Source organism: Myotis daubentonii, chromosome 7 (genome assembly GCF_963259705.1).
Source record: "Myotis daubentonii chromosome 7, mMyoDau2.1, whole genome shotgun sequence".
NCBI classification, from domain to species: domain Eukaryota; kingdom Metazoa; phylum Chordata; class Mammalia; order Chiroptera; family Vespertilionidae; genus Myotis; species Myotis daubentonii.
Window position 1 is genome coordinate 62,071,310 of NC_081846.1, and position 24,778 is coordinate 62,096,087.

Consider the following 24,778-nt stretch of genomic DNA (forward strand, 5'->3'; position numbering starts at 1 on the left):
GCATTGGAGCAAATCAACCTTGATTCTAATCGCATCTCTAGCTCTCATAAAATGTGTGACCTTGGCCAAGTTATTAAACCTCAATTTCTTCAACTGTAAGATGGGCCCTATCTCCCAAGGCTTATATGAGGGTTGAGTTAATTCATGTCTGACACACAAAAATAGTGCTCTTCATTTTATTATTTAAAGAGAGTGGAGGGGAAAGCGTTTTGCTTTCATAGGTATTTTAAGAACAATTTGCAGAAGTATAAAAGGCCTTTAATCCAGGGCAACAACTCTTTTTTCACAGCAATCCTCTAAATCAGTGGTTCTCAACCTTCTGGCCCTTTAAATACAGTTCCTCATGTTGTGACCCAACCATAAAATTATTTTCATTGCTACTTCATAACTGTAATGTTGCTACTGTTATGAATCGTAATGTAAATATCCGATATGCAGGATGGTCTTAGGCGACCCCTATGAAAGGGTCATTCGACTGCCAAAGGGGTCGCGACCCACAGGCTGAGAACCGCTGCTCTAAGTTATGGAACAGGCAGGTTCGATCATTCCTGCTCTCATAACTAGACATCTGATGCACCAACTGGCTAACGGGCTGGCTCAAGGTCACCAAGCTCATGTTGTACCAGGAAAAGAGCAGAGATCTCCCAACACCCAGCACAGTGCTCTCTAGAGGATCGTGAATCTGTTGCACTACAAACATTCAAATGTTAATGAGAGTTTCTCCCTAAATATCAAAAGAAACATTCTTTACCAATCTAAGCACAATGGCTCTATTATGAGAAGGAAAACAAGCCACGGATTTGGAGGCAGCTATACTAGTATACTCTATATTGCTCTGCTCATGTGGTGGCAGAAACACAAGATTCAGGTACAAGATATGACTCCATCACCCTCAGCTATGTGACCTTCAGCAAGTAAACTAACCTTTGAGTCTCTATCTTTTCATTAGCCAGATGGGAATCATTTCTGCTCCACCTAATGCACAGGGCTTCATATGATCAAATAAGAGTATATATTCAATAGTCTCAGAAACCAGGTGCTATTTGGTTCCTCCTTTAGTTATACTTGTTTCTAGCAAACTTATGCAGGCTATGCATAACGAGAATTTATAATAGATCTGTTCCCAAATTTGCTACACATCAGAGTCATCTAGGGAGCTTTGGAAACTCCTAATGACTAGGTCACCCACACCAATGAAATCAGTATATCCGGGGCTGGCAGCTGAGTACAGAGGAAGAACCACTGATTAGCTGCCTCCTGCACGCCCCCTACTGGGGATCGAGCCCACAACCCAGGCATGTGCCCTTGACCGAATTGAACATGGGATCCTTCAGTCCAAAGGCTGACGTTCTATCCACTGAGCCAAACCAGCTAGAGCTGAGTACAGGTCTTTTTTTTTTTTATTTAAGATCTTCTGGAGCCCTGGCTGGTGTGGCTCAGTTGGATGAGTGTTGTCCTATGCACTGAGAGGTCACTGGCTCAATTCCCAGTAAATCACACACCAGATTCTCAAGACTCGGTATTCTTAAAAGAAGGAAAAAATGTCTCACTAGTGATTTTTATAGTGATTACATGTTGAAATAATATTTTTGCTATCTTGAATTAAATAAAATATATTATTAAAATAATATCACCTATCTTTTTTATGTTTTAATGTGGCTACTGGGAAATTTAAAGTTAGTTATGTGGTTCACATAATATTTCTATTACACAGCTCTATTCTAAATTATCAATTCTTTGAAGACAAGGATTATATTACTCTTCTCTTCTCCTCCTCTACAAAGAGTGCCATTGTGAGCAGGAAAGACATTAAACAAATATTGCCTCAATTTAATTCAATACTAGGCCAAAATACCTTGATCACTCCTAAGTTTGGTTACACTGGAGTGAATTTTAACTATGAGTGTAGGACAAATTGCGAAGTTCCATCCAGAAGAAATAACGTATGTGGAACAACTCGAGTAGTAACTTCCTTTAGCCTTTCATTTCATTTTATTGGGCAAGAAATTGTAGATATAATGGCTGCTTTAAAAAAATATCTAAGTGTCTGAAACCAAATAACTACATTAATTTTCAATATCTTAATTTAGCTCTGCAAGCATACAGCATTGTATTCTTTGCCCATATTGGTCCTACTTGGCTTAGTTCAATCAGAATCAGATGTCATCATAGAGCCTTACTACCAACTAAAGATACCATGACTACCAGGTATGCAAATGACCCGCTTAAAAAAAAAAGAATGAATGTTCACAACTTACTCAATTTATAAAATATTTTTATTTAACAGGCACATAAAGAACTAGCTTAAATTGACTCAAAGACTATAATAAAGTTCCCAGCACAATTTATCTTATAATAACTCTCTTTCAAGAAAAGACAGTAATATATTTATTTTAAAAAAGTGCCTATGCTTTGTTTGGTGACTAGAGAATCAGAAGGAAATTTTGGTGATTTCCAGTTCAAGAGTATCTGTCACCATTCTGACAGCTTCCAGTTCACAAAAACATTGGTTCTTTTTAATACCTTCTCTTCTGACTCAGGTTAAATTCCTTTAATTACTTACAACAGGCAGAACTCTATTATACTAGAATTCTAAAATAGCTAGTTAAAGCTCTTTTGTAAAAATTGTTGTCTTCCTTTCCTGCCATAAAGTTGACGGAATAGCTAATGAAAAGTAGACGACTGAATGAAGTAAAAAATATTTTGCTTAATTAGCCTATTAATAGTTTCATTTTGTGCTAGAACAGCGGTTCTCAACCTGTGGATCGAGACCCCTTTGGGGGTCGAAGGACCCTTTCACAGGGGTCGCCTAAGACCATCGGAAAACACATATATAATTACATATTGTTTTTGTGATTAATCACTAGCTTTAATTATGTTCAATTTGTAACAATGAAAATACATCCTGCATATCAGATATTTACATTACGATTCATAACAGTAGCAAAATTACAGTTATGAAGTAGCAACAAAAATAATTTTATGGTTGGGGGTCACCACAACATGAGGAACTATATTGAAGGGTCGAGGCATTAGGAAGGTTGAGAACCACTGTGCTAGAAGTTCCCCCCAAATCATAAAACAAATCCAATCATTTGAACTTAAACTCTCCAGGGGGGTCTAGGAAATACTTTACAATAACAAAGACTCCATTCCAATCTTAACAAAAGCAGAAATCAAAATCATGGCATATTCATGAAAGGCCTCATTCCAAAAATGCTTGGTTCGGTGGGAATTCAGATTTTTTGGTATTCTTTTCATTCTAGTCATGAAGAATAAAGAGTTATCAAAATGAGCCCTGAAAGTATAGGGTTCCCTCTGCACGTCCCCAAGAATTAGCCATCTTCCCTTTTTCAAAACTTTTCCGCAACAGAATTCCTGCTTTTGATATTTCATATTAGATCCCTGAAACACAGAAAAGTTAAATAAAAAAGTAAATCTATAGGCATGGTAATTTTGCCACCCAATAGGCTATTTCCAAATCTCAACTGTACCATTTGTCTCAGCCACTTTCACTGACTGCAGAGACCAGCTCTTTGTCCATCTTTGAATTTTTACAAGTCAACAGTTGACTCCAAAAAGGTGGTGCATAGGATGAAGGTAGGAAGAGACGGCAGGTGTTGAGTTAGTTTGGGGGATGTGAATCAAGCCCCAGAACATGGTGTTGCTGCAGTCGGAGCTCTCCAAAACCCTGCTTCTGGGTAGAGGAGGGACTGAGCTGAACATTTCTATCCCTGCCACTGGCTGCCAGACACTCATTGAAGTGGACGATGAATACAAACTCTGTAACTTTTATGAGACGTGTATGGCCATAGAGGATGCCGCTGACGCTCTGAATGAAGAATGGAAAGGTTATGTGGTTCGAATCAGTAGTGGGAACGAAAAACAAGGCTTCCCCACGAAGCAGGGTGTCTGGACGCATGCCGAGTCCCCCTATGGCTGAGTGAAAGGCACTCCTATTACAGACCACGGAGAACTGGAGAGAAAGCACAAGTCTGTTCAGAGTGGCATAGTGAATGCCACTCTCAGTGTTCTCAGCTTGGTCATTGTAATAAAAAAGGAGAGAAGATATTCCTGGTCTCACAGATACCACTGTGCCTCATCGCCTGGGGCCCAAAGAGCCAGAAGAACTTTTCAATATCTCTGAAGAAGATGATGCCCGCCCATATGTTGTGAGAAAGCCTCTAAACAAAGGAGGTAAGAAACTAGGATGAAAGCACCCAAGATTCCACGTGCCCTGCAATACAAACGCCGGCACATTGCTCTGAAGAAACAACGTACTGAGAAAAATAAGGAAGAGGCCGCAGAATATGCTAAACTTTGGGCCAAGGGAATGAAGGAGGCCAAAGAAAAACACCAGGAACAGATAGCCGAGAGACGCAGACTGTCCTCTCTGAGAGCTTCTACCTCTACATCTGAGTCCAGTCAAAAATGAGATTTTGTAAGAATAACAAATAAAGGAGAACAAACATCAAAAACAAAACAAAAAGGTGGTGCACGGTGTGGTGCCCTTAACTCTGTTACACACTTCCCACAAGCCACTTCCTCTCTAGATGAAAACTCATCTGCAGAAAACTGGTATTCACTTAGCAAAAATACAAGTCTTCACGTATAAGGACAGCATAATGTTTCTCACTATGAAAGGGTGGATCACTCATTCCCCACCAAGGAGCTTCCAGCACATGCTGCCTGTGAGGCGCTTGTATCAGCAGCATCCACAGTCTGTTAAAAAGCCTAACTCCTGGTCCCATCCAAGGCCATTCAACGAATCTCTCTGAGGGTGAATCCCAGGACTCTGCCATTTAACAAGCGCCTTAGGGTGACTAGTCTAGACAGAAATATCCACTACGTCACCTAAAAGTTAAATAACCGTAGTAGACAATTATGATAAACTAAATGTGAAGTCAAGATCTCACAGGAAGGATGGGCAGAGTCAGGGAAGAGGGTGTTCTGGTTTGGCTGGAACAACCCAGGCAAAGGCGTCCAGTCAGGAATGTGCAGGACAGAACAGGGGACAGAGGGCAATGGCAAGTAAACACATCCAAGCAGAACACAAAGTTCTAGTTCAAGACCAGGATAAGAAGGGATGACTGGGGACCCTCCTGTGGACTGACCTGAGGGCCTGGGCAGGGAATATTTCTGAGTCAAGGAAGAACGTGTCCAACACAGCTGTCTAGCAATTACGGCAACGGTACAAAACAGTGAGAGAAAATTAACCTGGAAGCCCACACACCGGGGTTAGAGAACCACAGACGGAGCAGAAAGAACAGAGCCCTCCTCTTCTGGCAGACAAAGATGTCTACATCCTACTCCCCAGAACCCGTGAATATGTTACCTTAGGTGGCAAAACAGATGTCACAGATAGGATTAAAGTTAAGGACGCTGAGATGGGGGCATTATCCTGGCTTGTCTGGATGGGCCCCAACAAAGTATATGAGTCCTCAAAGGGGGAGAACTTTTCAAGGCTGTGGACAGAGAACCAGAGAAATGACATTCCTTACTGTGACTATGGAGGAACAGGGCCATGAGACAAGGACTGTGGGCAACCTGAAATGGCAAGGAAACACTCTCTCTCCTAGGGCCTCCAGCAGGAAGGGCACCTTGATGCTAGTAGCCCCGTGAGATTCACGTCAGACTTCTGACCTACGTGGCATAAGGACGCCTGACCCTGTAGACAGTTTTCATAAAGTGTCCACTTGAACCACACGGATGACATGTGGAGAAAGATCTCAAATGCTCCTGGAGACTAACAGTTTTACAGCTTCTTTTATGCATTTGAAATTAAGGAGATACTGTAAGGAAGATTACACGGAGGTGGGAGGAACCAAGGCAGGGACTGGATTACAGGATAGTTAACAAAACGATGTGCTCTCTGAGGATTAACACCCCCGTTGGAGGGGTATGACTTCTAGTATTTCAAAGGGGTGTTAAACTAGATGCACAAGAACGATGAACAGGGCTGGTTTAAAACCTTTCACTAAAGAAGTTATAGGCCTGGGGCACGACTATTCGCGTGACCTGCCCAGTTAGGAATTTACGACCAGATCACCTTGTGAGGCTACTTTCCGAAGGATCCCATTTTCATCCACATACAGAACCAGAAGATAATAAATGTGTGTTTTAAGCCACTGAGTTTGTGGCAATTAGTTACAGTAGCAACAGAAACCTAATACATCTTTTGACCCTTTTTTCTTACCAAAGCTTTCTCTGCTTTATAACCATCCTTTCAGTCATACCTCCAAACACCACAAAGAATTATAGATATATCTTTTGAGTTGAATACAAACCCCGGCTCATTAATAAATGAACAAACACGTATCACCTGCCTTAGAGATTTAACTGCACAGGTGTGGAGAGGGCAGTGAGGCAGCAGTCTGGCTGGTGTGCCTCCATCCCACATCAGCTTCGCAGATTTCTCCCCCAGCGTCTCTTATCTCCAGGAACAATGGGAAGTCTTGGAGAAAACCCATATCCTGAGGATGAGAAAGGGTTCTACTAACAGTAACCTCACAGGGTGATCTGATCATGAATTCCTAAGTGGACAGGTCATGGAGGATAGCCACGCCCCAGGCATGAAACTTCTTAGTAAAAGGCTTCTCTTTGCCTTAAGCAAGTTCTGTACCTTGTTTCTGTACATCTAGGTTAACACATCTTTGAAACGCCTCTTTTCAGAGCCCTCCTTCTAAAGCATGACCACCCTCAAGAGAGGGTATTAGCTATCCTGTAATCCTTGCTCTCTCCTACCTTCAAGTTCTCTTCCTTAGTTACCTCAATTCCAAATGCAAAAAAGAAGTTGCAAACTGTCATTTCTCTGAAGCATTTTTCTCAGTCTGTTGATATCCTGCTTCCAGGCCTATCCTTTGTTTGATTCAAATAAGTTATTATAAAAATTCTCTAAAGATTTAGATAATTACTACAATTAAGTCATCTAAAAGCTATCTGTTTATGTTTGTTACCCCATTTGATCATGAGCTCCATGAAGAACTGTGCTGTATTCACCTTTATTTTGCTGGATCCTAATACAGTGCTGTGCCTATAGTAGATGCTCAATAAACAAATGACCAAGCAAGTCTTAATTTCTCAAAGCTTCCGACTCTGACACCTTCACTTCTTGCCCACAACTCTCCTAATTTATTTCCAGATATTTACCAGGCTACAGTTAACATCCACTTTCATTCTTTAGGCACTAAAAACTAGCCATTATCAATAGCCAAATATGGGAGCAAGTACACAGTGTCACTCAAAAATAGTTTCATAATGAAACTACCATCCAAACTACCAGCAAATGTTTCAAAATACACTTCTTTCTAAATACAAATGCTTTGTAACAGGAGTAAACTGAAGGGCATAGTATAAATGAGTCTTGACATCCCATTCTCCAGAATCCAGTTTATAGACAGAGTATTAAATACAACATCCCGGTACTCTTCTTACTTCTGACTCACTGACAAGGTAAATTACGAGATCGAGGCACTCATTTATTTAACTTCTTCAAACCTTATTTATCAAATCTATGATTCTAGGAAAGGAGATGAACCAAGTCCTTCTCTAACTATTCAGAGGATAGTTGGTAGGAAAATTTGATTAAAATAGGAGTGTGTCGAAGAAACAAAGATCTAAAGGGAACTTAACGAAGGACAAAAGGTCTGGCTCTAAGGCTCATCTCCCTTCTGCGTTTATCGAATGTGTTGCCTGCACATTCAAATGCATTCATCAAGCCACTCTGGGCATCATCCAGTGAAGGAAAACATGACAGGAACTACAAGCCTCAGTAGCCCCATTTCAACGAGGGCCCCGGCCCAGCGCCTTCTTCAGAACATCAGCCTCATTTCAAACAGAAGCGTCCCTCTCTCCTGCATGCGTGCTGGCAGGTTCCTCCGGCCTCTTCACCAGCTTGCCCTCATTCTCTATGATTTATTTGTTTTGTTAACACCATCCCTTTCCTTAAAAGGACTTCATCTGATTTCATTCCATTTCCTTATTTATTTGCTTTCTCTCCCAGAGGCCTTGTTTCTCTTGCCTTTTAAGTAGCCACCCTCCACCCCCACCCCTTTTAAGTGCACTTTCCCGGCTGCTTCATTCTTTTCTGTTCTGTCTGCCTTCTGGTGCTGGGTTTCCCCTGCCCTCCCTTGCTGACCTCCCTTCGGGCTGTCCATACAGAAGGACAGTCGCCTTCGGCTCCAGGGCTCCTGCCTGAAGAGAAAGCCTTTGAGGTGGGCTTTGGATACTACCAGGCCTCCCAGGTGCAGCAGCTTCTCCCTGTCTTCGGACTTCCCACAGAGGCCAGGGATCCTCTCAATGACACCTCTACTTCAAAGGCAGCTACCTGGATAGGGCTTTCCTGCCCCAGGCAGCAGGGATACAAGCTTCTGCTCAGCATGTGGGCCTCCCCCAGGGTCACTGCCCCCTCTTTCTCTGATTACTCAATGGCATTAACAGCCACCCTAGGTCCCTTCTTCACGCGTGTTGATTAAAGTTCCAATCATTCAATGGCCCTTGAAGACACAGAGCCAGAGCTCAATGAAGAGCGCCTGGGATCGCCTTAATGCTCACATTCTTTCGCAGCAAGTCATCAATGAACAAATATGTATGGATGGCGGCCGGCCGGAATAAGACCAAGTTTATACCCTGACATGGGCTCAGAAAACACCTTAGGCCAAAGACAAGCTGTTTCTGTGCCTCTCGCACTCTATTTGCTGCCTGTGATCCCGCAGGATTTCAACAGTTCTTTTTCAAGTGAAACATTACACCCACCCAAAGAGATATCTTCACCTTGATGTGTGAGGATTTTTATGGAGGTGTTTCCAAGAACTAGTGATAACCTACGGGCTTAAATTTAATACAAGACCAGAAAGATTAGGAGAATAATGAAAACTAGCTTTCTTTATCAGTTTATTGCATATCCTTTTCTCAACTGCAAAGAAAAAAATCCGACCCCAATATTAACTTTCATTTCCTGCCATACAGTATCTGGGCTATGGAAGCTTTCTGAAGTATTTCGCATTGCATTGTCCTCATTTTTCACGTGTTGGAAACCTCGGCCTTGGCTACATGAGAGCACATTTGGGACATGCATATTTCCCAATTAGGCTCCAAGGCCTTGTCTTTCCGTTACAAAGAATCCCCCTTTTCACTTTCTGCTCATCGGGGCTCCCCAGCAAGGGATGGAGGAGCAGATCAGGCAAACGAATCCGCAACCCAAACAGATAGTTCAGATCTCTAACCTGCTGCACTCCAAACTCACCCAGCCAACCTCCAAGGGCAGCTGCTAAGCCAGAGCAAAACCAGAAGTTGAATCTTAACTCCTTTCGTTTGTTTCTCCCTCTAACAAAGAGGCTAATAAGCAGTGAAACAGCCAGAAGGCTGGGCAGCAGGGGAGGAAAAGAACAAAAGCAAGCATCCTGCCAGTCCACAAACTGGACGGGCCCCTCCCCTAACACCCCGGCTGAGGATTCCACACATCTCTCCCCACCAAGTATTAATTCATAAGCACTCAATCAGGCCCAATAATCCACATTTCACGTGCAAAGCAAAAAGCTCCCTTTGAACATACATATATGAGGGTACTGCTTAGCAGCCCGCTCCTAATTAAGGGCTCTGTTCATAATCACGCAGGGCCAGTCAGGCCCCAGAACCCACTCCTGACCTTTCACTCCGCCGTATTTCCTTTCTAATCCTGCACCACACTGAGTCTAAACTCTGGTTTACATTTGGACAGAGAAGCTGAGGACCAAACCCTGCTGCGTCCATGGCTGAGATTAGCCACTAATTGCATCTCACCTGGCACAACACCCCTCCCTCTCCTTTGGGCCTGGACAAAAGTTTGCAAAGAACGCCCTGCACCCGCGCAGACCTGCCTCTGCAGCTGAAATCGTTGCTCAGTTATTTCGCCCACATACTTAACTGTGTGTGCGTGTGCGTGTGCGTGTGCGAGAGAGAGAGAGAGAGAGAGAGAGAGAGAGAGAGAGAGAGAGAACATTCTGCAGGCCCATGCGGGAAAGATCTGAGCAGTCGCATTTGTCCCATTACAAAAGTGTTTTTTAAAACTTTCTTTCTGTGTGTGTGCGAATTCCTACCAACCCACATTTATTTGTCTTTGTAAAGAAGTGTTTGCCCCATCAACCCACTGCGCAATGGTTTCTGCCCACAGAAATAGGTGGCAGCCCTGCGTAGTCCTCCCAATGGTAACTCTCCAGGGCCAAACTTATGCGTGAGGAGAGACACAGGCAAGCTTTGTTCTAAATGCTACCAAGGGCAGGAGGCGGGACACTGGGCCTAGAGACTGCCTCCTGCCCCGCATTTCTGTTGTTGTTTCTGAGTTAAATGACTCACAGTCCTGAACATCTGATACCGAGTCAGAGATTTTTCTTCAGAATCTGACCTACAAGTACCCCAACTGTCCCTCAGGTTGTGGAGAGGAAAGGAGATTCTAACACCCCAAGTGACCAAACCAATAAACGTATTCATCGAGACGTGAACAGTGAAGGGGATAGGGCAGCCATACAATTGGGTCACGGTGACTGTGGGCTCTGTCTTGACTTCAGAAATTAAATGTGTGAATGAATGAATGAATGAATGGCTGCAAAAACCTCAGATCCAGGTTGGGGAAGACACTGGCCAGAGATATTTTGGGTTTTGGAGGAGATGGCCTGCTGCCCTTCTTTCCTGGACTTTGTGGTCCAGTCCCTCCTGCTCCCTCTTCTCCCAACTGGCCCCACACAAGCCTGGGCTTCACAATAATGTGAGGGCACATTCAGCCCCAAATTGAAAGTTTGGCCTGTTAGAAAGAAGTTGTCTGGCCCTCACCAGTTTGGCTCAGTGGATAGAACGTCAGCCTGCAGACCAAAGGGTCCCGGGCTCCATTCCAGTCAAGGGCACATGCCTGGGTTGCAGGCTCCTCCCCAGCCCAGGCCCTGGTTGGGGCACATGCAAGTGACAACCAATCTATGTGTTTCTCTCACATTGATGCTTCTCTCTGTCTTTCCGTCTCTCTTCCGCTCTCTCTGAAAATCAGTGGAAAAATATCCTCAGGTAAGGATTAACAACAAATAAATAAAAATAAAATACAGACTTTTTTTTTGTGTCTGAGGTCTTCCTTCTGCCAGACAAGTCTTTAAAAGCCACCTAATTATGTTAACGCATTGAGTTTGTTCTGCAAGTTTAGTGTTTTAAAGTAGAGACTTTGGAACAAGTTGGCTGAGGTCAGAATCCTGGCTCGCCGCTTGTTAACTACATAAACTTTGGGCAAGATAGTTAACTTCTGTGCCTTAGTCTCCTCACCCATCAAATGGTGCTAAATAGCACCTACATCAATTAGGTAGAGATTAAATAAACTAATATGCAGAAACGCCCTAGAACAATAAGCACTCAATAAACAAGAGCCAGGAACTGAAGGACTGTGAGAGATTTGAACATAAACACATATCCAATGTATCCTGGAACAATATTGTGGACGAAAGGGGCCACATGCTGATCTGACTAGCTCAGGGAAGGCCTGCGTGGCAGTCTTGCAAACTCAAAGACCTAAAGTAACCACAAAGGATGGTCTGAAATTAAACTTTAACTAAAAGCAGTTATGGTGGATAGTCACCTCCTAGGCTGGTATCTTCCCTGACAAGGTCAACCTTTACCTTAAGTGAGCCTATCTGTCTTTTTGCATCTATGAAAACATATCCTTGAAATGTCAGGGTAACTTACATCTTCCCTTTTTTCCCAGACCCCTTAGGCCACAACCAAATGCCCTGGGCATCAGGACAGGAGACCATAAATCCCTTCATTGTTATTGTTACCGTGTTAATTGTTGACTGTTAACTATCCTGCACCCACATAAGTGTCTATCATTTTATCCAATCTCAGAGGTCCCCCAACCCCTTTGCTTTCTCCCGCCTCGCTAATCTATCACCAATAGATTTCATGTAACCCACCTACATCCCCTTTTGATTGCAATGTATAAAAATAGATGAAAAAAACCACCATTCTCTGGAGCACTAGCCCAATCTGTTGAGATTTTTGCTTCCCAGCAATTGTCAACAGTTTGGCTCAAAAAAACTCACAAAAATTCTTTACAGGTTTGAATGTTTTTACATTACCAATATAAAAAGTCTTTTAAAAAAATGCCAAAAGTTCAAAGTTAGCGCCACAACCGAATCTAGGGGAAGATGTAGCATTTTAACAGTTACCTGATCCCAGGGTTTTCAAACTTTTCATTTTTAGGTGCTGGAACATTTTGTTCAACAAAATCTTACTCCAAGTTCCAAAGGCAGAACAAAGTGGTGCTATTCCAACTGAGGCTGAGGACGGGGTGGGCGGAGGAGACCTGGGGACCCAGTGACACCACCACCTTGGAAAACCATCACAGGCAATGGACACGCAGAGCAGGGACCAAATCTCATGATCTTGTCCTGCTTTTGAGAGGACAACAGTCAATGTTTTTAAAGGATGGAGTAGAGAGGTAAGAGGCTGCAGAGAGGATGGCCGTGAGAGTTTGTGGGAGCTTGCGCAAGGGACAGTGAAATTCGGCAGACGAGTCTGAGACAGAAGTTAGGCAACAAAGGAGACAGGGCTGACTTACTCAGAAGGAGGGAGACAGAAGAGGGGGTGCACAGAGCTGAAGATGACTGCTTTCTGGCCTCTAACTATACAGACACGGCTGGTATGTGTGTGCTTGGGGTATTATGGATAATGGATATCGACAAACCTTTTTTTTTTTTTTCAAGGAAAAGTATTAGGTGAATAGGTTTTTGAATACTTAATCTAGTTAAAAGCAGAAAAGATTGTTTATGTTTATCCTTAACTATAACACCAAAATATATTACTAACCTAGTACTTTAAGGTACTGCTACATCAATTCTCACTGTAGAATATCAAAAAGTAAAATAACTTAAATTATCCATTATTCAAAAGTAAAAACTTATAGTCTCTAAATTCTTTCAGCTTTTCTTACATCTTGTCGCTTTCTTATTAATGTAAAGCAAAGAAAAATACATGAAATGTATATCATTTTTCATAGTCTATGTGTCTAATTATTTTGTTAATGCAAATGTTAAAATCAGTTTTTATTCCCAGAGGACTCAGTGCTTATAACTCCCCATTGGGTACTTTTTTTTTAAAATATATTTTATTGATTTTTTACAGACAGGAAGAGAGAGGGATAGAGAGTTAGAAACATCGATGAGAAACATCCATCAGCTGCCTCCTGCATACCCCACACTGGGGATGTGCCTGCAACCAAGGTACATGGCCTTGACTGGAATCGAACCCGGGACCCTTGAGTCCGCAGGCTGATGCTCTATCCACTGAGCCAAACCGGTCAGGGCCCCATTGGGTACTTTTCAAGAATTAGATTATTTCTATAAGAAAACTGAGAGCCATAGCTACGGAGGCCTTCAGAGTGGAGGAAAAGCCCAGAAGTGGCAATGGGTAGAGCTGGAATAGGGTATGGCTCATCCTTGCAATCTGTTTCAGAATGCAATCTGGTTTAGAATGGAATTGGATAAAAGGTGGTGGTAATTCACTAGACCACTCTAGGAATATGTAGGAATTTTATGTGGTCTGTCAAACATCTGACCAGGTTAATGTTTCAGCAAATAGCTTTAACACCATATCAGAGAAACTTCTTCTATAAGCAGATTTCATCTTAAAACCCTTCGGATTTTTAACGACTGTCTTTATTGTAAAAAGCCACACCTCTTATACATACATCTGTTTGCACTAGGAGACTAAGCAATGAAAACAAAACCTGGATAGGAATACTTAGTCTGTTCAACCCCAAAGTCCCGCTCAAATGGTATGGACCTAAATGAAAGGTTCTCCCTTCTCTAGCAGCAGGTAATTTAAAATAAATGTCTGAAAGAGGCATTTACTGTGAAAACCTTAACCACTCCTTCCCTGCAGGGGTAGGAGCCCCACTGTCCTGCCTTAACAGACAGATTATTTGGGGAGAAGAGGTCAAGAAAAAAGTTGAGAAATCTTACACTGTTAATTAATTTTGCAGAAATGCATTGGATGGCAGGAAAATCCTGAAAAAGGGATCTTATGAGTAGAGTCAACAAAGGAAGAAAGTGGTCCCAGACAAAGTCTGCTCCCTGCATATAACCTTGATTAAGCTTGAAGGTCACACACCTAAGGGCCTCATGAAATAAAAATCCCATCGTTCAGGAGAAAGCAGACAGTGGAAGAAAAAAGAAAAGAGAGAGGAAAGACATGTGCCTATAAAATGGGCATCGTTTAGTCCTTTCTAGCAACTAAAAGGCATGATGACATTTACAAAATTTGACAGCCACCTCTGGTGCCAGTGCTTAGTGAATTCCGTGTTGGTCTTGCCTACTGAGTGCCATCTCACCCTGTGACATCAGAGGCTCTAATGTGCCTTTGTCAGGCATGGGTCTTTCAGTTTTTTTCTTTACAAAGCCAAAGTGCCAGGCTTAAAAGCACTAAACAATTCTGTATTTCAGACACTCTTTCAGGGACAAAAGCATGAGAGATGCAGGAAAGCCAGACACGTGCATTTAACCGGTTATCTGGGGGGCAGCATATAGATCTTATCAAAGCCGCACTACTCCCCAAGGATTTTCTTTTTTCATAATTTGTTCTTACCTTGAAGTGGTCACTGACCTACTTTTAAACTCATTATTGAAAAAGGAGCAAGGACTCAAGAGAATGGCAGAGCCTCATGAATAGGTGTTTGACAAATGCTTTGATTAACGCATCCTGGCTCAGTGCTCTCAAGCTGTAAAAGGTTTCCTTTTATGCCACACTAAAAAATCCAGAAACGAGGAAAACCTGAGAATTGTACTCACATAGCCTGTCTTTCCAAGGTCAGCCAAAGAAGCAGAGTTTTATAAGCAAGTTCTTTACTGTTGATGGTTTGACTGAGAACAGTCTAGCTTTGTCCTGACAATTAACGTTTCATGTTCACAGAGGATTCTTCTATATGGCTCTTATATGAAGACTAGTGGCCCAGTGCACAAAATTCGTGCACATTAAAAGGGAATTCATTAGAGGAAATTTTTTTTTTAATATATTTTATTGATGTTTTTACAGAGAAGAAGGGAGAGGAATAGAGAGTTAGAAACATCGATGAGAGAGTCTATCAGCTGCCTCCTGCACACATTTTACTGGAAATGTGCCCGCAACCAAGGTACATGCCCTTGACCGAAATCAAACCTGGGACCCTTGAGTCCGCAGGCTGACACTCTATCCACTGAGCCAAACCGGTTAGGGTTAGAGGAAATATTTTAATACTGCTAGTTGCCCTTTCTCTATAATAGAAGTGTCAGAGATTAAAGAAAATTAGTAAAATATATATGAAAATCTTCCTCCAGTCAGAGTCTGGGACCCAGAGTCAAGTCCCCACCCACTTGCACGAGCCTCAAAATAGCGCGAGACCCAGACCTGGCCAGCCCACCCCCACTGGTGAGACCCAGACCCAGCTGGGTGGAGGGTGCAGCCTCAGGACCCCCATCAAGCCCCGCCGGGTGGGGGGCACAGCCTCAGGTTCCCTGGCCCAGTGTCGGGCAGGGGGTACAGCCTCAGGTCCCCCGGTGCTGCCTCAGGTCGCCCAGCGCCAAGGTGGGGGGCGTGGCCTGAGGTCCCCCATCAAGCCCCACCGGGCGGGGGGGCACAGCCTCAGGCCCCCTACCCCGGCGCCATGCAGCCTCAGGTCCCTGCTGATCACTCGTTACGGGAACCCTGCCTCCACTGTGGGCACAGCCATCTTGTGACAGCGTGATCGAGTGAGGGTTAATTTGCATATTACTTCTTTATTAAATAGGATTACTAAAACTCCATTCATGAATCAAAGGTACCAGGTCTTTTCACACACACACACAAACACCCCAGAGGCCCACGCAGGTACAAACACCTGCTTGACTAATGCTTTACACACACCCTTGGAAGAGGCTCCATAAAAGGGGAAGATAAACCAATCCTATTATCCAAAACTTTAAAACCAAGCAGATAAATATTTAAACACCAAGGACTGTTGAGACAGTCAAGTAAAGAGCAGCCTTTTTGGTACTTTTTTTTTAAGCCCCAAATGCTAGGTGCAAAGAAATGTATGCTGCCAAGATTTTCTTTTTAAGCAACAAACTTATAGATGCAGCGAGGCATGTTTTAATGAATGCAATGGGTGTAGGAGAAAGGGTCTGGAACATATCTACAACCATTACCTACAGGCTTGGGGGCAATGTCTTAAGCCTGATGAAGATGCCACCTTTGGGAAATGCATTCTCTACTGTATTACAGGTAAGTACTAAAACTAAATAGAGACGGAGGGCCTTGTTACATTTCACAAATATATTCAACTGACTGCCAGCAGTGTTTGGAACTTTAAGAAATATCCCATGGTTATATACACGCCTACTTTCTGAGTAACATGCAAACAAAAGCAATGCATATAGAGAACAAATGAAGGCTAACTGTTGTAGTCCAAATACAGAATAGTCAAAGAAAAGCAAAATCATTAATGGGAAGGGGAGGCATAAGGGCACTACTCAAGGAACATCCAGCAAATTAATCTATTGCAGTAATTGAGGCAGAGGGTCATATGAATTGAACTAGGAGGTGAAGTGATAGAGGATAGAAATACATTAAAGGGATATGTCAGGAGGGAAAAGACTGATGACAAATTGGATAAGTCAAAGGGAAAGAGTGGGCCTAGGTTACACACTGTAATTGGCATGAAACTCACTGATATTTAATAAATCACTTTTTACTTCTTATCATATCAAGAAAATTTAAAATACTCATTCACTACCATCTAGCTGTTTCCTAAATCAAACGTAAGTTGAATTTATTCATACAGCCTTTAGAACAGAGGTTCTCAACCTGTGGGTCACGACCCCTTTGGCGGTCGAACGACCCTTTCAGAGGGGTCGCCTAAGACCATCCTGCATATCAGATATTTACACTACGATTCATAACAGTAGAAACATTACAGTTATGAAGTAGCAACGAAAATAATTTTATGGTTGGGTCACAACATGAGGAACTGTATTTAAAGGGCCAGAAGGTTGAGAACCACTGCTTTAGAAGATCAAAACAGTCTTTTTACTCTCCTCTTCTCCTTCAGGGTGAACATCACCACTATGCAGGAAACATCAAAACTCCGCCATTTATGAGGGCTTAACTGCCTACTTCACTCCTGTGATGTGATTCACCACCACCTTTCTTCTTCATCCCCTTCTTTTTTAAACTTTTAAAAACTGCACTTTGTTCAAATCAAGAAAAACTTGGACACAAGGGTGAGCACCCGTTGTGTAGGGCTGTTTGTAAAAACAGCTATCTATAAAGGGGTGCAGAAAAATCAGCAAGGGTGTTTTCCCCCTACTGAAATCCCACACATATATATGGAGCACCTGCTTACCTGCGATTCTTCGTTAATGATGGCCTGCAACCCAATATATTTAATCCAACAACTGCTACTTATGTATATCTTCCACTTACTTTAGATCATCCTTTAAGTTAACATCTAAGTCCAGTTGAATTCCCTAGGGCAAAACCAACAACTACTTTTCATTTTCAGATTCAAGTACTTCCCCAAAATGCTGTATTTTGTTTCTCTAAGACAAATATGTCAAATTCGCAGCCTGCAACCAATATTTTTGCGGCCCAGCCTGATAACGGTATGTAAGAAACATTTTAATAAAAATTTCGTAACTTAATTTTTACAATATCCTGTTATACATAACTATTGATAACAAACTAAAACGTTCGCTAATGACTGATTACTATAATCATGTTGCATTCATTTCCCTTATGCGCCTTACGCGCAGGCGCACCATTTCTCTCCACTAATCCTAGCAGCAAATATTTTAGCAGCCAATTTCCATGTCATTAGTCTTGGACTGACTTGTTTGGTGAGCACAAAAGGAAATATTTCATTTTCAGAGAATAAGAAAAATAGGTTTATTTGCATTATGCTTATTAATTTGTGCAGTAATTCAGTGTCTGGTTAAATTAATGTTCAAGGAAAAATATTAATTTTTACTAAAATGTTCTATTATTTTATGTTAATGATTACTCATTTTTTTCAGCCCTTTGTATTTAGCATGTCTCTATAGAAATACAACTACGTTTCTATGAAAATTGAAACGTTTGTTTTTTTGCGGCCCACATAAACTTAAACCTTGTTTACTTGGCCCATGTTAGCCTTTGAGTTTGACATGCTTGCTCTAAGACAGTGGTTCTCAACCTTCCTAATGCCGTGACCCTTTAATACAGTTCCTCATGGTGTGGTGACCCCCAATTTCATTGTTACAAATTGAACATAATTAAAGCATAGTGATTAATCACAAAAACAATATGTTATTATATATGTGTTTTCCGATGGTCTGAGGCGACCCCTGTGAAAGGGTTGTTCGACCCCCAAAGGGGTCGCGACCCACAGGTTGAGAACCGCTGCTCTAAGAGCACTTCTTTTTTTACTTATGTAAAATCCCAAGCAACCATAAAAGTAGAGAGAATAGCACGCTGCACCTCCATGTACTTTCTACAATCATCATTTGCAGTCTTTTTTCGTCTACCTTCCCCCAGGACTTCAGAGAGCACTGCAGACATCACGTCTGTAAACACTTCAACGTGCATTCTCAGAAGGATCTTTTTGTGAGCAATCACCCACAAGATAGTGGCCTTTTTATTCTAGAAACATTTTTTTATTAGCTGGCCTTTCTGAGTGTTAAAAAATGACTTTATCATTTGCTTAAAATAAAAGGCTATTGGTTAAAAAATAAGTGACTTTAGGGACAGTCAATCTGAGCCCAGTCCAGCCAGCCAGAATGGATGCAGAAATCATTCAGTATAATGCCAAGCGTAAACTTGGCAAAGATAAAATCACACTCTGCATACACTATACATGGTCTAATTTCCTGTAAGGTTAGAGAACAAATTAATAAATCTGGAATGAAAGCCAAAGTCTGCTCATCAAGGCTGGCCCCTCCCCAAGGCCACTGTCAGCATGTGGGTTGTGAGAAAGTGTCAGGGGTCCGCTTCAGAGACCAGCCGGGATGATTTGGAAAAGGCATCTTTATGCATTTGGGGGGCTGTGGTTCTAGGTTGCTTGTTAACTAACTGACTAGGGGTCCTTAAGATGTGCTGATGGCACCCTGGCTGAGTAGCTCAGTTGGTTGGAGCTTCTCCCCAAATACCAAGGTTGGCAACAATACTTTCTTCCTTTCCTTTCTCAGGTGTCAAAATATCATGCCTTGGCCAGTGGTTCAGTGGTTAGAGAGTTGGCCCGGGCACCGAAGGGTCTCGGGTTTGATTTTCAGTCGAGGGCACATTCCTGGGTTGCAGGTTCGATACCAGCCAGGGTCAAGACACTTGTGGGATATAACCAATCGATGTGTCTCTTTCTTACATTGTTTCTCACTTTTTCTCTCTTCCTCTCTCTCTCCCCCTCTCTCCCTCCTTCCTTCTCTTCCTCCCTTCCTCTCTCTCTAAAAAACAATCCTCCAGTGATGATTAACAACAAAAAAATTAAAAAAATTTCATGTTCCTCACCCACTTATCCTGGATAAAAACTGGCCAAAACACAGACTTAACATACAAAAACTCCTGAGCCACCATTTCCTGTTTAAAAAATCCTACATGCTAAGACCTCTGAGCCTATGAATTAAACACACTTCCAACTGTCCTTTAAAGTTCTCACCAATTACTTATTTCCCAACATACTTCTACATCTACTTTAACTCTACTGCTCAAGTCCTCACTTTTTACTAAAATTGGTTCAAATCACCTAGAAAATATATCACTACCTGCTCCTAGGAAATATATCACTACAGTCCTTCTCATCACTCTATTGATCCTCAGTATTAAAATGTGTTCATGTGTATGTGTTTGTGTAAATATCAACCACTTGCTATATCATAAAACTCAAGAATACTTTGCCTTGTTTTCAAAATAAGTAGATTGAATAAAATTACAACGAAGGTCACTAAAATGTCATTACCTGAAATCACATTTACTGTTCTGCATATTTATATAGTCTTTAAAGTCTAACTTTCCAAGAAGTGATAAAGAGGGCCCTGCCTTCTCTATGTCTCCCTCTTTGAAAAATACTAAGTTAAAGGCAGTTTTTCTTTGATTCCCACCAGTTTGTGGGGGCTTACATTTCAACCACCTCTTGCAGGCTGGTAAGATGTAGCCATATTTCAGATTTAAGTAAACAAGATGATAATAATTTTCCCCTGCATGTCTTTATTGTTCCTATAACAGTAGTCTCCCAATCTGGGAGGGGACAGACTAGAGACAACCCTTCAAAGGAAAAGAATAAAAGCTTGCCTGTGTCTTCCACTGCAGACTCTCCCGTAATGACTTAGTCTGAACAAGCCACTGTTCTCCAGGACGCTCTATCTGTAACAACTATTTTTTGTTTGTTTGTGTTTGAACCACAGAGTTAGCGCTGTTGTGAACTACAGATACATATCAAGGAGAGCTTCTGAAACTGATGTCTTGGGAATTAAACCCTGTGAAGACAGTTTCAACTTCATGTTCCAAGAAAAGGCTGGTTTTATTCTAAGGCAAGAGGAATTCCTGACCCCAAACACAGTCAGTCACGCTGTTTCCCTTGTCCTTATCAGCAATGTGTTTGTCAAGATGCAGAAGGACATGTGAGTCTGTACAGCCAAATAAGCTAAGATCTGGGTCTTCTGCAAGCAGAAAATCACAGCACCCACGCTTATGAAACTTTTCTCTTGTCTATGTCTTCCAATGAGCAAGCAGTGGCACAGGTGAGTGCCAAATTATTATGCAATGAAGCCCCAACTCTTCCATTTGGGAAGACAGGCTGATCCAAGGGTGTTTTGCACCCACTCCTCATTCTGTGGCTCTTCCTTAGATATTTTCAGTAGAGAGATCCACTTGGAAGTATTTCAAGTTCATTACCTGCTTTTTACTAGTGGTTAAGATGCTGACTACCTATCCAATTCTACAAACGGTGTGATAAAAATTTATGTATATTAAAACCACAATAAGCATCTGCAATATCATATGCCTACAACAATCATGGAGTTTAGGAAAAGAGGTAAATGCTGCACAAGAATTATAGTCATGGCACATAAGAGCAAGCCAAATAAAAACACAGCCCCAAAGAAAACCAGTCCAAGTTATATTCTTTTCCCTGGCTAGGATCAGTCTGGTAGCCTCTTCAGGAGTCAGTGCCCTAATATATAGGGTGTCCCAAAATTCACGCAAGATTTGAATTTTGCGTGAGCATTAACAACAACAAAAAATAAAAGCCTAATTTTACTTGGTTCATTGAATCATATTCTAATATCTGTTGCCCTTTGATTTCAATCCCTTCAATTTGATAAGCATTACCAAGTACCAATTATGGCCCAGGAGCAGGGACAATGAAGACCAATGAAGACCACGGCTTTGTGTACGTGTCAGCAAAGCCGTGGAGGCCATTTACCCGATGTGCTATTCCATACATAACCCTATACTGGATACTTTATGAATAAATAAAAAATTTACAATTTTTAATTATAAACCTGTGTTTTCTATCAAAATTACTTCTTGCGTGAATTTTGGGACACCCTATATTTAACCCCTAAGACACTGAAGAAAGGAATGAGTCCCTATTACATGCCAGGTACTGCAACAGGCACATTATTTGACTTGGGGTGGTAAATATAAATACAAAATACTACAGATGATGTATTACAGAATTGTACACCTGGAGCCTATAGAATTTTATTAACCAATATCACCCCAATACATTTAATTAAAAAAGAAAAGAAAAATGCTTTTTCCCAAAGCTGTGGGGTGTTTGTTTTTAATTTAACTACCATGCACACTGTGTAAACTAAAATGAATCTTGGCTAGACTAACACACACATACATACGAGACTTGTCTTCTCTTATGAAAAATAAATCTTAACCCTAACATAGCATTCAGTCCCTGACTTGAGTTATTTTTCAGGGTTTATATTTTATGGAGTTGTTAGATTTTTCAGTCATCCAACTAGCAGTTTTTATTTTTATTTTTATTTTTTTATTATTAGTTAAGGTATTACAAATGTGTCCTCATCCCCCCCCCATTAACCCCCAACCTCCCCCCTACAAACAAACTCATGCTCCCATCCCCCTGTTGTCCATGTCCATTGGTTTGGCTTATATACATGTATACAAGTCCTTCTGTTGATCTCTTCCCCTTACCCCCGCCCTCCCCTACTTTCCTTCTGGGGATTGATAGCCTGATCGCTGTTTCTCAGTCTTTGGATCTGTCCCTTTTCATCAGTCTATGTTGTTCTCTATAATCCACAAATGAGTGAGATCATGTGGTATTTATCTTTCTCTGACTGGCTTATTTCACTTAACATAATGCTCTCCAGTTGCATCCATGCTGTTGCAAAAGGCAAGAGTTCCTTTTTTTTTTTTACCGCAGCATAGTATTCCATTGTGTAGATGTACCACAGTTTTCTAATCCACTCATCTGCTGATGGGCACTTAGGCTGTTTCCAAATCTTAGCTATGGTGAATTGTGCTGCTATGAACATAGGGGTGCATATATCCTTTCTGACTGGCGTTTCTGGTTTCTTGGGATATATTCCTAGTAGTGGGATCACTGGGTCAAATGGGAGTTCCATTTTTAGTCTTCTGAGGTAGCTCCATACTGTTCTCCACAGTGGCTGTTTTTAAATAGACATGCAACACTCAACATAGCTTCTCTGATTGTATTTGATCTTTGTCAATCCCGTATGTTACATGATAATTTCTTTTTTCTAGACCTAGAAACTTTTTTCCCCTAAAAGCCAATCCTCCTAAAAAGATGGGGATATGACACCTAGAACACTTAAATTAGCTATGGTGACTCACACACAAAAAATAGTTAATCCAAATTCCATCTATTTTATTGGCCAGCCAAGAATTATGAATGCTTTTATTTTACTTTCTTTACACTAACCAAGGAGACTTTAAATTGGTTATGCTTTCAATCCCAAATTTCATCTTTGTTTATTTCCTAATCTCACGTACTAGAAACATACATGTGGGCAAATGATAATTATGGCATGTCTCAAAAGTAAATAAAAATCCAGTTTATGAAAGGCTGCCAAATAGCAGGTTCTCCATAAAACCACTATCACCTTGTAGATTCAAAAGGGCACTAGCCCCCTGAGGCTCTGACTGCAAAACTAAGAACATGTTGCTGAACTAGAGAGGTCTCCCCATCCATCCCCTGCCCAGAAACCAATATGACTTCCCCTGCCACAGAAGTAGAAGCCACGGACAAGAGGCTCTCTGAAGCTCTGCCAACACTGGTCCCATGCGTCTGCATTAACCTGCAGTATCTATTTTCTTCTCCCTTCCTCCAGAGACTCCCTCCCTGCATCTGCCACTCTAATTCAAACCTGCATCCATCACCCACTTAGGTAAACCACATGGCCCTTGGGCACATCGAGTCTGTGACCCTTTCACTCCTAGATAGGAGGGGGAAGCAGGCCAATTGCTTCTGATTTCTGAATGATTGTCCCAGAAGAAGGATGAGTCAACAATGCATGACACCATTCCCTATTTCCTCTCAATTTAAACACAATGTTAGCCCGACTTCTTATTTCCCCTAGTATCTGTGTTGGTCTCATTTGAGCATGCTTCCCACTTTCTAAACAAATCTTCCCCTTTTTAACGTGTCAAATGCTAGCACTCAGGCATTTTGCCTTCTCATTTTGGCACTGAGGAGAGAAGACAGACTTCAGGGCAAATTTCACTGGAAACTGGTTCCAAGGTTTCCACGTAAGTCTCTTTCATCTGAGCCAAATTTAAGGCAAACATCCCTTTTGTTTCAAGTATACATTTTATGAAGGCTCCAGCTTTCCCCTCCCCCACCCATTCTAACATGTCTTTCACAAAAGATGTGAGTGATACAGAACTGAGTAAAGAGTCTCAAATTGGCCTCCTTTCATAGATAAATCCAAGAAACAGCCAAAAGGCAATGATATCCAAGGACCAACTATATAATTCTTGTAGCTGTGACAATGAATGACCAAGAGGGGCTTCCTGTGTCACTTTTTGTTTCTGTTGTTTGAGTTTGGGGTTTTTACTAATAGACTATGGTATCCTGGCTGTTCTGTCACTGGGGTTACAAATACAGTCAGTTTCAGACAAAGTGACAAGACTATAAAAAGGCACAATCAAGATTTACTTGTTCTAAAGAAATGGAATTGCTGGGGTTTGGCTAGTTGGTGTTTATATAGATAAAACGTGGATGTATTTTTTAAAAACTATTTATTGAGTGTGTGTTTTTAAAGCAGCATCAAATCAATCCAGCAATCTGCTGCAAGTCAGGAATGGTTTCATAAATGGTTTCATTTTTGCTGGGCTAGAGCATCTTTCTCACTGCACTGAGGACTCACTGCCATTAACCCACCATTTTGCAGCTAGGATTTCCCTTGTCAGTATACGCTCATTCTCTTTCATTTACTCTTTACATCAACCTATGAAAGCAGGCGTGGAAGTAGTAAATTACACCCCAAAAAGTTTATATCCTGGCTCCAGGTCAGATACATAGTGACAAGCCTAATACCTCGCCCCATGATGTCCAAATATTGTCCAATCCAGACTCTTAGAATATATGAATGTTGTGGACAGAGAGGACTGTCTGTCCACCAATACTTCCTCTTGCCCTGCACCCTGTCAGCGTGCCACGGGGAAGTTGTTTTCCACCCGGGGCTGCATTCCCCAGGCCTTCTGCATCTATGTGGGATACTGGCACTATTTCTCACTCCCAGAAACACCAGGGGGAAGTAATGCCCATCACTTCTGGGCAAAGGTGGCAAAG

At 41.8% G+C, this 24,778-nt stretch overlaps 1 protein-coding gene and 1 pseudogene across 8 annotated transcripts in view; one reads left to right on the plus strand and one right to left on the minus strand.

Annotated features, from left to right (window-relative positions):
- The window catches only part of FMNL2 (formin like 2), a 302,979-nt gene that overhangs the window by 178,779 nt on the left and 99,422 nt on the right, over positions 1–24,778 (minus strand). The window lies entirely within an intron of this gene.
- LOC132238771 (small ribosomal subunit protein eS6-like) lies at positions 3,659–4,458 on the plus strand (annotated as a pseudogene).